Here is a 10,842-nt window from a genome sequence, read left to right as displayed (position 1 = left end):
GCCCAAAAATCTGTAAGGTGTAGAGCAAAGCCGCTGTGTCACTACGCCATGAGAAGACGGAATTGTGGCGTAGAACTTTATAGGCAATGTACACAAAACAGAATTATACATATGGGGATGTGGTCAGCATGTCGGCAGTCACATTATTGACATTCATGATGTTAACAGCACAACGTCAGTTATGATGTCGACATTGCTGAAAACGTCAGGTCGCCTACAGTCCTGAGAGATATTCGCTAGCTACTCTACTTTGTATTAAGGACGACTGACGCAGCTACCGCCTCGCTTCTAAAACAGACCCCCACTGGCTCCTGGATCTGACGGCTTAGCCCACCCTAGGCACCAACTGGGGGGGTGGATTCAGAATTGCGCACAAGTTGTCTGAGGTGTGGCTGCATTGTGTGCTCATAAATTAATGCGGATCCATGTGGTCACTCCGCCCCCACCCATAAGCTTGTAGAAGTAGCCGTCATGACTATCAGTGCTGACTTGCACCAGCCCTATCCTTGGTGTAAGATCAGCCTGAGATCAGACGGATCTCTGCGCACACTCATCTCTGTATAGCCCGCACTTCCTCCGACACGCCCACATCACACTCAGAACACTTACCTTACCTCAGTGCCTTGTCGCCACTCAATTACACCTATTAACCGCCAATGAGATGCCCGTGACTCTGAGACTCGCTCGCAGATGCGTGCGCTCGGCTTCGACGCATGTGCCCTTGCTAAAACTCGCTCGCAAATGCGTGCACTGGGCTTCAACGCATGTGTCGTTGCTAAAACTCGCTTGCAGATGCGTGCACTGGGCTTCAACACATGTGCCGTTGCTAAAACTCGCTCGCAGATGCATGCGCTCGGCTTTGACGCATGTGCCGTTGCTAGAACTCACCAAACGTGGCCACAAAGCAGCCTCTGGGGTCGATTTTAATCGATTGTGATCGGTTTAAAATCGATAAAATTGATCAAAATCGACCTCTAGTAAATATACCCCAATAAAGTAATTTAAGCCTTTTATGTAATAAAACCAAAATAATAAATACATGAAGCATAATGACAATCACCGTAACTGATCACCCTGAGAGTTTTCCAACACATAAAATTACTTCACAAAAATCTAACAACAGACTAAATTTAAATGATAATCCAATGTATCGGTATAACCAGCATCAGCCGCCTGTTATCATTGCAGGACAGAGATCCAACATGAAACAGTTTCCTAACACAAAGGTAGAGATAATATAATATAAGCAAAAGTCACTGTAACACTTATTATATATTATATGCTGTCTCCAAAAGTCCTCATAGAATAATACAGCGTGACATAAATCTAAAAAACCTTCTGCAGCATCTCTACTTGCTGATTATAGGACATATTATATACGCTACAAAAACTCATTATAATGCCCATATTGAATAACTAAAGCAATATAAAACTCCTATTGCCTGTAATTCTCACCCAGTACATTGTGATAATATAGAGAAAAATAATAAGTACCTGGTGAGAACAACACTAGACTATTATACAACTACAAACATTAGAAAGTGATTTGCTTCCATGGAAGTTTTGACTAACCTACAAATTCTTCTCCTTACAGGCGATATTCCTGCGAGAGGTCTGAGAGCAGCACTGAGTCTTTTCTTTTCCAGAGGAAAGAGGGGACTGAGCTGTAACATGAGAACAACAAGACCATATGTGTATGATAAAGCCAATTTACGTTACCCCCACCCCAGGATCTAAGAGTAAATAGCTGAGATTTTCAGGCATTTTTGTCATATTCATGGCTAGAAGAGACGATTTAAGGACTAATATTCCGAATGATTAAATTATAAGCAAATAGGACGTCGCTGATTTTTCCACTTTTATGACTCCAGAAAAATAACCAGAGCGTGGAGGAGACTGTAATACAATTCCTGCAATGTGTATTATACAGCTGCTCCCTGGGGTTCCTAAGAAAATATCAGAACTGCTGAGCTACAGGCAGAGCAATTTGTCTCAGCGTAATGTGACTTGGAACACTCCTTCCAGACAAACGCTAAAAACTGAGTAACCTATACTGTTATACGGGATTAAAGGCTACGGGAACTCTACTTTATATAACAGTTACTTTTTAGTTTGAGTTACAATTAGATGCAGTGCATTCATATACAAAATGGGACTTACCTGAGCAATCGCAGGTCCCCAATGGCTAAAAAGATCTAGCTCTTAATATATCTCTGTACTTCTCTAATGGCTGTGACAATGTGATGATCCATCACTGCATCTCCTTGGTGGCTGTGATGGTCCTGTTCTTGACTTCCCTGGTGGCTGTGATGGCCCTGTTCTTGACCTCCCTGGTGGATGTGATGGCCCTGTTCTTGACCTCCCTGGTGGATGTGATGGCCCTGTTCTTGACCTCCCTGGTGGATGTGATGGCCCTGTTCTTGACCTCCCTGGTGGATGTGATGGCCCTGTTCTTGACCTCCCTGGTGGATGTGATGGCCCTGTTCTTGACCTCAAAACAGAAAAGAAATATGCCCGCGCTCGGTTTTACCCACATCATACATGATACCAGCAGCATGGCAATATTAATGCCATATATGTATACAAAACAGAAAAACTTTTGCTATCGGCGCTAACAATAATATACTGCAAATTTATGTGTGTGCAGCAAATAAAAAAAAGGGGATTTTGTCATGATTTGATCAAAGCATTTAAGCCTGCAGCCCAGCATCAAGGGAGCCCATTTTTCTGCAGGTCATGTTAGCTTTCAATTAAGGCTATAAAAAGCCTAGTTGGGTGTGGCTAACAGCCAGCCCCTGTATAGATGTGTCCCTCTGTATCTAGGAGGTGAGTACATTTAGCTGCAATGTAATGATGTGCTGGGCATATATGCTAGAGTTAGGGACCTGCAGAAAAATGGTCTCCCTTGATGCTGGGCTGCAGGCTTAAATGCTTTGATCAAATCATGACAAAATCCCCTTTGTTTTATTTGCTGAACACACATAAATTTGCAGTATATTACTGTTCTTGACCTCCCTGGTGGCCATGATGGTCCTGTTCTTGACCTCGCTGGTGGCTGTGATGGTCCTGTTCTTGACCTCCCTGGTAGATTAGATGGTCCTGTTCTTGACCTCCCTGGTGTATGTGCTGGTCCTGTTCTTGACTTCTCTCTGGCAGATGTGATGGTCCATCTCTGTACTTCATTGATGTTTGTAATGATCCACTTCTGTACCTCCTTGGTGGCTGTGATGGTCCTTTTCTGGACATTTATTTCTCTTCCACTTGGATAGGTTCTGTTAGCAAGGTTCTTGAAACCCCAAGACTGTGAATCTTCCATGCGATTCAATGAGGAGTCTCCAGGAGAACAGATTTTATAATACTTTTATAATGTACTTAATTTCAACTTTCAACTGAAAAGTATATTTTCAGGTTTGGTTGGAACCTGACATAATTAGAAATAATTGTTATTTTAGAACATGATAAAAATGTGTTGTGTCCATTAGTAAAGAGGAACATTAGTTTCAAAACAATTCTGCAGAATTTTTGCCTCTTTCTGCATCTGGGTTTGGAAGTAGAGTGGGATTACTCTCTCTCCTTTGCCAGACAGATTGGAAAATGTCATTTCATCATGGTCCAGTGTTTCTGATTGAGCTTGTAGTTTAACCTGAACCACTTGTGAAATCTCTCCACGCTTCTACTCATTGCTATCTTGCTGGTGTCTTAGGTAAAAATATCTGTATCTTTTTAGCTTCTCTCTTGCCTACCAGAAATATATCAGGTGTATGAACTTACCACTTGGTATTCTTTATTCTTGGAACATGTACATAGGCCTTGCTTCCATATATCCAAAGTTGCTACAACACAGGCTTCTTCCCGTTCTAGTGATCATATGGAGGTTTCTCTGAAGGCTTATGGGGTGAACAATATGGTGGTAGCAGGGCAATCTTCTCCAACATTCACAGAGTATGTTTCATTCTCTCTGCTATGCCGCTCTCTACGGGATTGTGTGAATGGCTGTATGTTGCCCCCAAAAACAATTCTGTTCTCTTTCAGATAAATCTTTTATTGCTAGTAACATGATGTGTGGATCCCAGAGTCAATGCCTCGTGCTTTGGTAACGGAACCACATTGCTGCTAAATACCTGAGGTTTTTCCATCTCATTTCATAGCACGTTTGGCTTTCTGTTGAATATTTTACTTTTTCAGCTGCTTCACTCAAACTTTCCAAACTTGGCAGCCAAACATGATGTGACAATTTCTCTTGATGCAAAACATCCACGCACTTCGTGTCGCTGGCGACAGTTCTTACGCCAATCTTGTATCTTTAATGCTGCTCTGGGCACCTTGTCAGTGCTTGTGCTCTCTGTTATCGGCTTGTAGGTATCCACCTGCCTTTGACATATTATGACATGAACTTACCATGGAGTACAGGACCAGGTGCAGTAACATATGTTTCATAGCTGTCAATGAAGCATTTTATTTATTCTCTCTCTTGTAGCTGAACCATTTTAAAGGTACTGCTTATGTAGTCCTGCATATACTAGTCCTTACACTACTTAGTTTGATATAGTTTTCTAATTACATTTAACTATGCCTGGGATTTGCACATTGGTACACTGGGCCTAATTCAGACCCGCTCACAAGCGGGTCGATGGTGCCCTAATGCGCATGCGCGAAACCCGCATAGCGACAGCCAAGCATAGCGACAGTCAAGCTGTCGCTATGGGTCTCGCAACAAAGGGGGCGTGCTGTCGATGGTGACTGACAGCACGCCCCCTTTGGTGGGCGTGCCGGGGGCGTGGCTGCCAGACAGAGGCGTTCCCATGGGAACGCCTACCGTCTGGGTCCGGCCCCACTGACATCACTAGTGATGTCAGTGGGAGTGATTTTGGCTCTGATAGAGCCAAAATCACTCCTGGGCTTGCGGCCACGAGACCCTACCGCAGAGTCTCGTCGCAAGCCCGATGGTCGCGATGGTCTTGACCATCGCGACCATCATCATGGACACTCGCTATAGCTGTGGGTGGTAACCCACAGCTATGCGAGCGTCCAAGAGGCCGCTCCAAGTTGAGGTAGGAGGGCCCTGATTCAGAGCGAGCGCAGTTCCCCTTTAAATTAATTTCTCACTTTGACTTATCCATACAATATGTGCACGACATCATCATCATCATCTAAGGGAGCTGGCACTGTGGGCTTTCTGATTTTCTATGAGTTGTGCATCTAGATGTGGAACAGACCTGGCCTCCTGTGTACGGTTACACGCGCCTTCCCAGATTACCAACCTCTTCACTTTAAACTTCCATCGGTAGCTCTGCTTGGTCAGTTTGGCCACTGTGGACTTTAGTCATTGTTTATGATCTTCTGACGGTCATTGTTATCCTGGTCGATAACCTGTTAGCAGCAGATAATTCTCTCCAGTTGCCTTTACCACTTAACTGATCAACCCCCCCCCCAAAAAAAAAAAACAGTCAGAACTTCTTTAGTAGTAAAAGAAACACTGTTTTTATAAGCCAACCGCCCCCCGTATAAAATGCCCCTGTGCTTTGCACCCCCCTCCTCCAAATTACTTTATTGGGACCCAAACCCCACCCCACTGGAAATAGATCCTCCTCAGGGGTATTACCCCCCCACACCTCCATGGGGCATTACCCCTCCCCGCCACTCTTGCAAAGCGCAGCGCAGCATGTGTCATTGGGGACTGATGAGATCTGTTCTGCACATGGTCCTCTTTAAAAGCCGGGGGACATAGCAAGGCACTGATCACATCCCACGCACCTTGCCAGTTAAATGGTTTAAGTCAGTCATTCCCAAACTTTTTGGAATCACGGTGCCCTAAAATATCAGCATTGTTTTCACGGCACCCCTAAGACAAAATTTTGTTATTGAGAAAAAAAATGTAGCAACGTAATAAAGTGAAGTAAATTGTACTGACCGGTCATCTTTAGGTTCAGTTATGGGGTGGTTGACAGGTTGGCGCTTCTGTTTGTCCACATATTTACATCACATTGACCATAAATAATTTGATTTGGTGCTGGACCACCAACCTGAGGCACCCCTGCAAGTGTCCCGAGGCACCCCAGGGTGCCGTGACACACAGTTTGGGAACCACTGGTTGAAGTTAAAGAGTAATATATGTTATTATAATGTCAAACTTAAAAATTACACTGAAGCAACACAGATCTCCAGTAACTGTCCACTTATGGTTTCCAGTCGCCTAGAACTATATATATATATATATATATATATATATATATATATATAAAAAATCTATCTATCTATCTATCTATCTATCCATCTCAAACTTGGCGACTCCCCCCGCTGACGAGGGCAAGTATGCCACAACATCCAGTATTCTGTCAACATCTGCAACAGACATCATTAATAGCAGCCCCAAATAAACCCAACATGTGCCAAACCTGCCCTAAGCAAACCAAACCTGTGCCAAACCTGCCCTAAGCAAACCAAACCTGTGCCAAACCTGCCCCAAACAAACCCAACATGTGCCAAACCTGCCCCAAGCAAACCCAACATGTGCCAGACCTGCCCAAAGCAAACCAAACATGTGCCAGACCTGCCCCAAGCAAACCCAACATGTACCAAACCTGCCCTAAGCAAACCAAACCTGTGCCAAACCTGCCCCAAACAAACCCAACATGTGCCAAACCTGCCCCAAACAAACCCAACATGTGCCAAACCTGCCCCAAGCAAACCCAACATGTGCCAGACCTGCCCCAAACAAACCCAACATGTGCCAAACCTGTCCCAAGCAAACCAAACATGTGCCAGACCTGCCCCAAGCAAACCCAACATGTGACAAACCTGCCCCAAACATGTGCCAACTATACCAAACATGTGCCAAATATACCACACATGTGCCAAATGTACCAACATGTGACAAACCTGCCCTAAGCAAACCAAACCTGTGCCAAACCTGCCTCAAACAAACCAAACAAGTGCCAGATCTGCCCCAAGCAAACCCAACATGTGCCAAACCTGCCCCAAACATGTGCCAACTATACCAAACATGTGCTAGACCTGCCCCAAGCAAACCCAACATGTGACAAACCTGCCCCAAACATGTGCCAACTATACCAAACATGTGCCAGACCTGCCCCAAGCAAACCCAACATGTGACAAACCTGCCCCAAACATGTGCCAACTATACCAAACATGTGCCAAATACACCACACATGTGCCAAATGTACCAAACATGTGACAAACCTGCCCTAAGCAAACCAAACCTGTGCCAAACCTGCCTCAAACAAACCAAACAAGTGCCAGATCTGCCCCAAGCAAACCCAACATGTGACAAACCTGCCCCAAACGTGCCAGACCTGCCCCAAGCAAACCCAACATGTGACAAACCTGCCCCAAACATGTGCCAAATATACCAAACATGTGCCAAACCTACCCTAAGCAAACCAAACCTATGCCAAACCTGCCTCAAACAAATCAAACATGTGACAAACATACCAAACATGTTCCACCTCTGCATTTCTTTTAATATGAGCCACATCTACTAAAGGGATACGTTTTGAATCCCGGCGTTCGTGATGCCCACGCTTACATTACTGGCGCCAGAATCCCGACGCCGTTCACAATCCCAGCACCGGCATCCCATGGCACAGTTTATTTTGAACACAGATCAATGATTAGTGGCTTACATCAACTCTGTGAAATGTGTTTGGATCTTTCTTTCATGTTAATTGGTTCCTGTCAGTTTTATTTCAAAATATATTTGTGTTACAGTCATAATGTTCCAAAATGTTGCAAATAAAAACTACAACAGACCTGTAAAGCAAAGTTGCTGATACAACAGTGAGATGGAAACTTTGCCGTATTTTGTAAACATGCTTTTACAAGTAACACTTCCAACAACTGCCAACTTCCTCTGTCCCGTGAGAAGCCAGAACCCAAAATGTATATCTTAGCACTAATCTGCTTATTTCTAGATCCCAGCCTATTAATGCTCGCCAACTGGGGAATTCACATTTAGTTCAGCGACTTGGGGCGCAATGTTTTTTATTTATTTTTTTTACATATATTTGGGAAGTTGGTGCAGGAAACCCCAAATTATAGCTGTGCCTGTGGACTGTAATCTTCTGACATCCTGCTTTGAAAAATAACGGAGAGATTACAACATAATGAACAGAAATGCAAAATATATTTTCCACTGTTACACTTATAATGAGATATTTTCCTTTGCTGAATATATGGGCAGCACAGACGGTGTAATGGTTAGCATTACTGCCTCACAGCCTGAGGTTGTGGGTTTGATTCCCACTATGGGCCAATCTGTGTGGAGTTTGACTATTCTCCCTGTGCTTGGCATGGGTTTCCCCCAGGTACTGTGGTTTCCTCCTACACTCCAAAAAATATACTGGTAGGTTAATTGACTCCCAACAAAATTTAACCCTAGTGTACATGTGGTAGGGAATAAGGATTGCAAGCTCCACTGGGGCAGGGACTGAAGTGAATGGACAAATATTCTCTGTAAAGCGCTGTAGAATATGTGTGCTCTGTATAAATAAATATATATTGAATTAAGCTCCAGAGTCAGCATTTTTCTTACCTAAACTAAGATAGCTACATTTAATGCATAAAATTGCAATTTCTTAAACACATGACATGCCGGCGTTCCTCTTCAGAGTTTTAGATACAGCAAAGGGACATGTGCGGATTGCAGTGAGATTAGGCCCGTTGAGCCAAGGCAGAAAAATGGATTTTGGGGAAATAAACTTGGAGAGAGAACTTAGGGCCTCATTCAGAGGCGGTCGGAGGATGCAAGCGGTCGCTCAGAAACTGGGCGGCCGCTTGCATCCTGGCCGCCTGTCTCTGTTTCGGTCGTTAGGCTGTGGGTTTACACCCACAGCTCTAACGACCGCTATGGTGATGGTCGCGATGGTCAGAGACCATCGCGACCATCGGGGCTTACGACGAGACCCTAGGGTAGGGTCTCACTTGTCGTAAGCCCCGGAGAGCTTCTGGCTCTGTCTGAGCCGGAAGCTCAGGCATTCCCATAGGAACGCCTCCGTTCGGGCTGCCACCCCCCCGGCCCGCCTTCCAAACGGGGCGAGCTGTCAATCAACATCGACAGCTCGCTCCCTTTGGAAAGAGACCCGCTACGACCGGCGCTGTCGGTCGTAGCGGGTCTCACGCATACGCACGAAGGAGCCAGCTCCCTCGTGTGCATGCGCACGACGACCGCACGGCCGCCTCTGAATGAAGGCCTTTGTCTCCAAGTCATCAGTAATCTGTTTACCTGCCCTCTGGGAGCTGCAAAGTCCATAGGATGATACTGGGCCACCTTAGCTCCCCATGGTGCTGGGTGACCTTAAACTCATCAGCCGTGGACTCTGCACAACCTGCACCCAAAGAAGTGCCCTCTTCAGAAGCGCTAATGCCTAACTTTTCTAGCATTATATTGCATAGGGGAAAGATCACAGCTTATAATGGGTGCTTATAATAAGGCCTATTCCATTATAATTGCAGTTGAAGATAATTATTATGGTGCGCTTTGGACTCTAATCTAAAACACTGTAATGCCATTAAGTTTAAAAGTTTATCGGCATCTGGAGCACAAATAATGATTTTTGCATATTTTTAGCTGGCAAATACGATTGTAATGGTAAATAATTATAGTGTTCATGTCCCTTAAGTGGACAGATTGACATATTTTCCTTGGTTTACTCGTCATAAATGAAACTACACTTGTGTAATGACAGGTGCTACATAGTTTCCAAACCTCCTTCCATGAATACCCGTAATGGGAAATAGTAAACAAGGAAGAACTCCGGTGGATCTTCACCCTCAAAACACTAGCACCCAAAGGACTAAACATCGATAACGAGATTAAATCAGTCATCTCCAAATGAACACGGCCACCATATACTTGACACATTAACAACACCGATCCCCACGCAACCCCGCGTACTCAACCTCTTAAAATGTCAAGACAATCCGACCTTCCACCCTCTGACCATCCAAACCCCCCCTCCACTAAATCATCTACCACCTCCCCCTACCGCCCCCATCAAGCCATACTCACCTTCAAATGCTGACACCCAGAATCAGTGATCCCCATTCACCCCCCGCATCACCGTTACCTTGACATCCCCTTCCCCAACCAACCCTGCCCTAACACATACACACCCTGACACCTTGATCACTACCACCCCCATACCCTTTATATCGCCCGCACCACCAATTCCAACACCCCCACCCACATCCCAAACGGACTCCCCCCGACACAACAGACAGCGGCCCTCACACTTATACACCTAGTCATGACCTCATCCGAGCCACCCCCGTCCCCCTCACCTCATCGCCCAGCACATTAAGCACCCATTACACCCCACTGCCACACACATTTAAGACACACCCCGCCCCCCGCCCCCCGCTTCTCTATGCTGCTATGGCTCCTGTCTAACACACATCACCGATCCGTAACATGAACACACACCTGCCCCCTACCCCCTCTCACGCTACATTTCATCCCAGCCCCCACACACATTCCTGCCTCTATAGTGACCACACCACCCCAAGACGGCACCGCTTCCCCCCCTCTCCACAACAAGACCATTTGCACACTACTGCACCAAACACATTCCACACACTAAGAACCTATTAGTCAACACACCAACCTTACTCCTCCTCGCCACACGTTGACGCACACTTCCCCGTGTCAGTCGATTTAACCACTTGGCCACACCACATATATACTTACACAACCCTGGCATTCCACACATCATACAGGTTAGCGATACTAACCACTACTCCCACCCTCCCACTACACGCGGCCATCATCTAGACACCATTATACACATAACAGGAATGTCCACTACAGCACTGCCAGCTTGACAC

General features: G+C 45.4%; 1 protein-coding gene across 3 annotated transcripts in view; it reads right to left on the bottom strand.

Annotated features, from left to right (window-relative positions):
- The window catches only part of FBLN2 (fibulin 2), a 102,274-nt gene that overhangs the window by 69,200 nt on the left and 22,232 nt on the right, over positions 1-10,842 (bottom strand). For 2 of the 3 annotated variants that reach the window (XM_088463834.1, XM_088463837.1), the window contains exon 2: positions 1,573-1,664. The exons of the other annotated variant lie outside the window; for it this stretch is intronic. The gene's annotated coding sequence lies outside the window, so the exon portion shown is untranslated. The remainder of the gene's footprint in view (positions 1-1,572; positions 1,665-10,842) is intronic. 3 annotated transcript variants of the gene reach the window in all.

The sequence above is a fragment of the Taudactylus pleione genome, unplaced genomic scaffold (assembly GCF_031769625.1).
Source record: "Taudactylus pleione unplaced genomic scaffold, aTauple2 ptg001470l, whole genome shotgun sequence".
NCBI classification, from domain to species: Eukaryota; Metazoa; Chordata; class Amphibia; order Anura; family Myobatrachidae; genus Taudactylus; species Taudactylus pleione.
The sequence above is the reverse complement of the archived record's forward strand: the minus strand, read 5'-3'. Positions and strand labels throughout refer to the sequence as shown.